This window comes from Dicentrarchus labrax, unplaced genomic scaffold, assembly GCF_905237075.1.
Source record: "Dicentrarchus labrax unplaced genomic scaffold, dlabrax2021, whole genome shotgun sequence".
Taxonomy (NCBI): Eukaryota; Metazoa; Chordata; class Actinopteri; family Moronidae; genus Dicentrarchus; species Dicentrarchus labrax.
In genome coordinates, this window is record NW_026136724.1 from 805,443 (window position 1) to 812,268 (window position 6,826).

The 6,826-nt window shown below is 39.7% G+C and overlaps 1 long non-coding RNA gene across 1 annotated transcript; it reads right to left on the minus strand.

Moving 5' to 3' along the window:
• Positions 1 to 2,113: 2,113 nt before the first annotated feature.
• Positions 2,114 to 2,534, minus strand: LOC127358753 (uncharacterized). Its single transcript, XR_007882531.1, has 3 exons — positions 2,506 to 2,534; positions 2,269 to 2,369; positions 2,114 to 2,194 (listed from the first exon to the last, which is right to left on the minus strand). It is a non-coding gene; the product is annotated as an uncharacterized LOC127358753 (long non-coding RNA).
• Between the last annotated feature and the right edge of the window lie 4,292 nt (positions 2,535 to 6,826).

Genomic DNA, 6,826 nt, shown 5'->3' on the forward strand with positions numbered 1-6,826 from the left:
AAGGTGTATGCTTTGACTTTAAAGAAAATGCCACACATTTCAATTTTGAGAGCTTTCTAATCTAAAAACTGGGCACCTGATAAATCTGCCATTTTTCTACTGACAATGACTGCGTTTGGGTCCCTATTCCAATCCAGTCTCCAGCTTTAGGAAACAGCAGTACATGAAGTACTGGACAGTTTATGTCAATTCTATTCTCTGGGTGGAATTCCCAGTAATCTCCATCTCTGAAATGTCATTTTATAGTGTAAGCAGATGCTTAGTCGTCCATACGCTGACTCACTCTTGTGGCGGTGCAGTCCATGTCCGCCCTGGATCCTCACTCTGGTCACGCCAGCGAGGTTATGACCAGACAACATTGCAGAGTTTCTGCCGTAGAAAGACACGACACTGGGAGAGTTGAGGAGTCTCTGGTCTCTGACATTAAAACACACACAAAGATAATCAGTTTTAATGTATTACCTTCTACTGATGTTTTAATCTCTATTGACTGTGAATGAGGAGCATCAGAGGAAGAATACTAATGTGACAACTGAGGTTCAGACTCACAGAGAAGTTCATCCCGACTCCTCCGTTTGACAAACACTGTCCTGCAGGAGGAAGTGAGGGTGAAGGCATTAAGCAGGTTGACATTGTGTCCACTGTAAAAGTACTATGAAGAGTTGATACAGGACCTGTTGTGGCTAACATTAGCCTTAGCTACAAAAACTGGAAACAGTAGAAAACAACTAGTCAGACAACTATAATTATTTACATGTTGTATGTGTTTGATTAACATATGCAGAAACAACAATCAGTTAGTTTAGCTACTGATCAGCTCTTGGTTGGGTGCAGTGGGGCCTCCAAAGCAGAAGCATGGGTTTCTCTGGGCAGACAGCATGGGTTTTCTTTTTGTAACTTTTGATGGAAAAAATTAATAATAAAAAATGTATCATAAAAAAATATAATTAGGGCCCCAGCACCAACTGATACAAAGACAAAGTCCAGAAAACCCTCCTAGATAAACAGATGCATAGTTACATTTCCCTCTCTCGTTTCCCCCCGGAACAGCCGTTTTGCTCCAGCCCACGTCCAGCTTCGATACATCGCCGACACCTGAGAGAAAAACAAATGTTATCACCTGTTGTGTACAACCCACAGAGACCACTATAGTAATGTATACATGCTTCCGTCCAGATTTGAACCCTGGGTGGGCAGCAAGGACTCCAGCCTTATTACAAGGACTCTATTAGGTGAGCTAACTTAGGCGCCCCTTGTACATGCTTTCTGATGATGAAACACCACTGACAGCCATGTTGGAGAGTATGGGGCCAAATGCAGAAGGAGGGGAAAGCTGACCATTGTTTTTTCTATGGAGTTTTTGCCTTCTTTCTTTTTCTTTTCCTAACAGTTAGTTTATTCTGTTTATTATTTATGTTAGAAATGATCTGTGTACTTCGGTTTGGACCTACAGGGCTGAGTCTGCTGTCCCCTGATGTCGGTGCAGTTGGATATGTTCAGCGGGTTTCGTGACAAATGTGTTGTCCCAAGTCTAATCTGTAACTGTGACTGGCAGGCCTGTAATACAGTAATACAATGAATGTTGGAGTCTTGGTCATCCTTTTCAGCAACACACATATATTGTATGCAATGTCACAATATGTATGTTTAACACAGATTTGTCAACTAATAATAATAATATAATAATAAATGTTATTTACTGAGCGCTTTTCATGGTACTCAAAGACACATAAATTATAACTGGTAGAGAAATGTTATCATGATTCTTGGGACACTGTGAAGGGCCTTGATTGTATTTGGTCACTGGCTTGTATTATTTATAAGAAAGTCACTCACCTTCAGCTTAGGAAGTGTGCTATTTTCTAAGGATGCAGGTGCATCAGGGAACTGTGGACGACGGTTTCCGTGTCACAAAGCTCACGGAATTTGCAGAGAACTGACAGGCAAGTTAGACAGGGCATTCAGGCCCACAGTGGCGTGTGTCTGGATGATAACAGTGATCTGAAAAGGAAATGGATATGAGTGATTAAAAGAGAAAAAACTGTGAGTCACAACTGATTACAGTTAAAAGCTTGTATGTAATCTGTACCTGCCCAGTGCTGTCCTTTACAACTTTTATGAAACCATTGTCTTTTGAGAGTCATCAGGAATGGATAACCAGTCTGAATCTTGGCATTCGTCTTCAAATGTGCAACTAGGAAGAAAATGATGTTTCAACCAAGTTTATAATTGTTAGAAGGTGTCAGCTGCAGATGTTGTTTCCCTGACCTTCTTTTAGAGCCGCACCAGACACAGTATGGATCCTGTGCAGACCAACAGTCCTGCACATTTCTGTATGTGCTGCACTTTGACACAGGTACACGCTTCATCTGGAACAAAACACAAACATGCTGAAATAAAAGTAAAATCTGAACAATTTAATTTATTATGAGTCTCCCAGTGTTCCACCACAACTGCATGTGATAGATGCACAAGGGACCTACCTGGGTTTTAAATGGCACGTACACATGTTTATGATCCACCTGGTCCAGCTGCATTTTTGGAAACACTTGGCGATCGTCATTGGCCCTGTAGAGCACTCTGGGACAGGTGGTGTGATGGTTCTTGTCCACAGCAAGCTGACAACAAGAAAGTAAATGTGTTATTTGTAATGTTTCTGTGAGGCTAAGCTGCTCTGTTGGTAGAATCAAGGTTGTGGTTAAATGGGTGGAAATGCTAACAGGAAAAGCTGTAGAGAGGGAACTTCTCTGGTCAAAATATAAAAAATGTTGTCACCCATTTAAAGACAGTGGCAACAATGTTGGAAGGGCAGCGGGCTACCTGTAACCTGGAAGGTCAGCTTGCCTGATCAAGTCATCAATATAATTTTGGATGGTAGGCTACTGACCAAATAATGCCAATATTCCAAAAAGCATATATATTATATTATATATAACAGTATAGTATACCTGTACAGACAAAATAATAGGGAAAATGATGTTGCAGCTGCAATCCAATGGCTGTGGTAATTTTATTGAGGTAGAGTACATTACAGGTTTAGGCATATCTTAGAGATCGAGCCACTAGATAATGACACTTTTCCAAATGGAGCAGGTCTAGATGACCGAACTCCTTATAACAATGAACTGTGTAGTTGTTGCTACTGTTGTTGCTGTGCACCTCTGTCTCTGTCCTTCTGTTACCCCTGTTTCTCTCTCTCTCTCTCTGCTTCTCTCTCTCTCTCTCACCCCAACATGTCAAGCAGGCGACCACCCCCTAGAGCCGAAGGTCTGTCCTAGGTTTCTGCCCTCTTAAAGGAAGTTTTCCTTGCCGCTGTCGCCAAGTGCTTGCTCATTGGTGGGAACTGTTGGGTCTCCGTAAATAATTTTATAAGGTTGCCGTCTAGACCTGCTTTATTTTAAAAGTGTCCTGAAGACTAACTTCTGTTATGAATTAGCGCTATACAAATAAAAATGGAATTGAATTGAATTCTTAAATTATGGCTAATCTCTTGCGGTCACAATGGGCAAAAGTGTCAATTCAGTGTCCGATCACTCCCGATCTTATGTGGTTGAAAAATGACCAGGAACATTATGATCAACACAGTGAACAGCTGACCTTGGACCATTTGGATAAAATATCATCACTTCATTGTATCCCATTAAACATCTTGATTGATCATCTTCAAATTCGAAATTCCCTAAAGATGTTTCCTGAGATACGGGATTTACAAGAATGGGACGGACGTATGAACAACCCACGGCTATCACCAGCATGGAGGAAATATGAAGTATGCTGAGTTTCATCATGTCACATCCTCTGCATTGCCTCACTTTAACATCACACAGGATGTACTGCAACTCTATTGAGTGCTACTTAGGGTAAATGTTTAAGCTTGAAGTGACCTGGTGAGTCTTCCTATAGTCATCTCATTCAGCCTCAGACTCACTAGTGTATGTTTTCTGGAGCTGTTTTTGCCAGCTTGAGCTTGTTGCCAGCTGTCTGTGTGTTTGACTTGCATCTTGCCTCAGTGCCAGATTGGGCTTAACCCTACCTTCCCCTCTCAGGTGCCTGCATTAGTGCCCTGCTTCTGGAAAACTGTGCTCAGATGTTGGCTGAGTGTGATTAGGGTCAATAATTGTCTTTCTGCCAATATGTTTCGATATTGGACTTTATCCCTCTCCCAACCCTGTAAATGCCCATACTACAGTGAACCTACTCTTCAGCCATGTGATTTTTAACATTCGATTAAGAATTAGGAGTAATATGAGTGTGATGATGATTATGGCGATCTCGTTTTTGTTAATTTTTGTTTAAGGACTATACTTGGACATAATTTAAAAGGACCAATGTAAAAGAAATCACAGTGGCTGCCAAAACCCCTAACGCAGGATAGCGCTAATGGCCCTATGAAGAGTCAGTTTGTCCCTTCTGGCTACTGTAGAAACATGATGGACTCCATAGTAGGCAACCTGTGCTGTCTATAGATTCATTCTAAGGGAACAAAAACTTCTTATTTTCAGGTGATTATACACATATATTACATATCTGCCAAATTATCCTCCTAAATGTTACAATGGACCTTTAGGAAAATGAGTATAATCATATACTAAAACATATTAACAAATGATGCTAAACAAACAGAATTTGGTATGTGTAATACTTGACCACAAACAATTAAACGCTCACAACCAATAGCTTGCATAGGTTTCTATTGTGATCCAGTTAATTATAGGTCTCCACCTCGCCCCACAGCTACAGCATCTCACTGTCATTGTACAAGTGGTTTCCACATTTTGCAAAATATTTTCTACGAGCTTTCGGCTGTCTTCCCTTGTGTATGTATTACATTTGCTAGTGATGCAATAGAAAACCCATTCCTCTCTGCTCTCTCCTTCTGCATAGCAGTATGAAATACACTTAGTGGTTCTATGAATACTGCAATTTACCCAACAGTATGAACTCAGAGTTAACTGAGCAAGATAGAGCCTATTCTGTCAAGCAGAGAGTTGCTGTGGAGTGTTCCAGAAGACTTCAGTTCAATTCTGAGCATGTGCAAAGCATGTAGAATATGGGTCTCTGCAGAATATCAACTGTTGTATCAAGGAGATGGGAAAGAAGACAGAGTATGATTTGATGGCAGAGGGATAAACAAGGGGGTGACAGGAAGTATGAAGGTATGAAGTTGTAATGGAAGCCCCTTTAGAGCATCTTCCCTCCCAACATAAAATAAACACTTGCTTAGGAAAGAAAATGCCGTTCCAATTTTACAAACTGATTCTGAGTAAATATATATATTTTTCCAATAACAGACGGCTATCACTTTATACACACCTTAATGAGCCTGCCCATCTCCACGTCCCGATGAAGAGAAAACCACCCAGGCCTTCTGTCTCACTGCCAGCACAGGGTCATGTAGTTCTGCCTGAAGAGCACCTTCTTCGGTTTCGGTGTCTTTGGCTGAGAAACAAACACACTGATGATCAACTTTGGATCAATGGACCCTACATGTGATAAGCAAGCAATCTCTCTCCTCCAAGTCTATCACATATGTTCTGGACATGTCCAAGACTTCATCATTTCTGTTTTTCAGACTTTGAGGGTGGTAGAAATATGCTGATTTAATCACAAGACAATCCCATATCAGTAATTGCTTGGAAAAACCCCAAATGAAGATATTTGAACACAAAACATTATACTATTAGTTAAATATTGAATAGAAAAATACATGCACACCTTGGTCAGTCTTCATGATACTCTGCTCTCTCACTGCAGTCATGTGTAAAAGTGCAGTGTACCTCTGTTGAAAAGAGGTAATGAAAACTTTTTAAGGCAATTTTCCAAATAAGTCTTTTTCACTGAATTTAAACTTAACTTAATCACTTGATCTAAATTTGTGGCTATAACAGACCATTTACAATATATGTGTTCATTTCTGTTATTTAAGGAGTTATTAAATCTAAATAATGTGTTGAATTTGACAGCATTTAACACCAAACTGAGGTGGAAAGACATTTGTTTATTTGTTTGCCCTGTAGGTCCACTCCTGGACTTCAACAAGTGTGTAAAATGACTGACTTTAATTTAGTGGAGCAGGTCTGGTGGGCGAATATTTAGGATCAGATTAGACACAGTGGGCTGTTTGTAAAAATGTGAAAATCTGCAATGAAAACCCAGGTGAATTCCTGAAGAAGAGCTTTGAAGTATTGAGGGTATTTGAAATAGTCTATTGTGACTAATAGCTCAATTAACTACATTACTAGGTCATCAAGTGTACATAAATTGAGTCATAGCATGGCGAACTAGAACCCATGTAGGTGAGTGTGCTGGTACAGTAGGTGACATTTGAATTGTTTTGTCACCACCTTTATAAACAGCCAACTATAGCTTCATAAACTGACCTCTCACCTTTAAAGACTTTTTTTGGACTACATTGTTGCTTTGATTGTGCAGGTTTGCCAATCATCGGTCAGAAAAACCTAGTTCCTTCCTCCTCAACCTGGAAAACTCCTTATGGTGTGTGTTCATTTACATTGCTGAGGAGATGTGTAGAAACAGAACTGGGAAAACCTTTAATCAAGTTATTTAATAATGTAAGATTTCTTCTAAAATAAGTTCCCTTGAATTATTTTTTCTACCTTGTTAAATTTGCTTGTGCATATTTCAATCTAGAAGCACTAATATTAAAAATAATATTATTGCTATAGTCGGTAAAAAGCTCATCAAAATTATGTAAAAATAGTTAATATTAAATGTTTCTGTACTGAATCTAACATCAGACTGTAAGGAAGTCAGTGAAATATTGGACAGCTTATAGTTTAACTTTGTTGATACCACAGGATAAAGA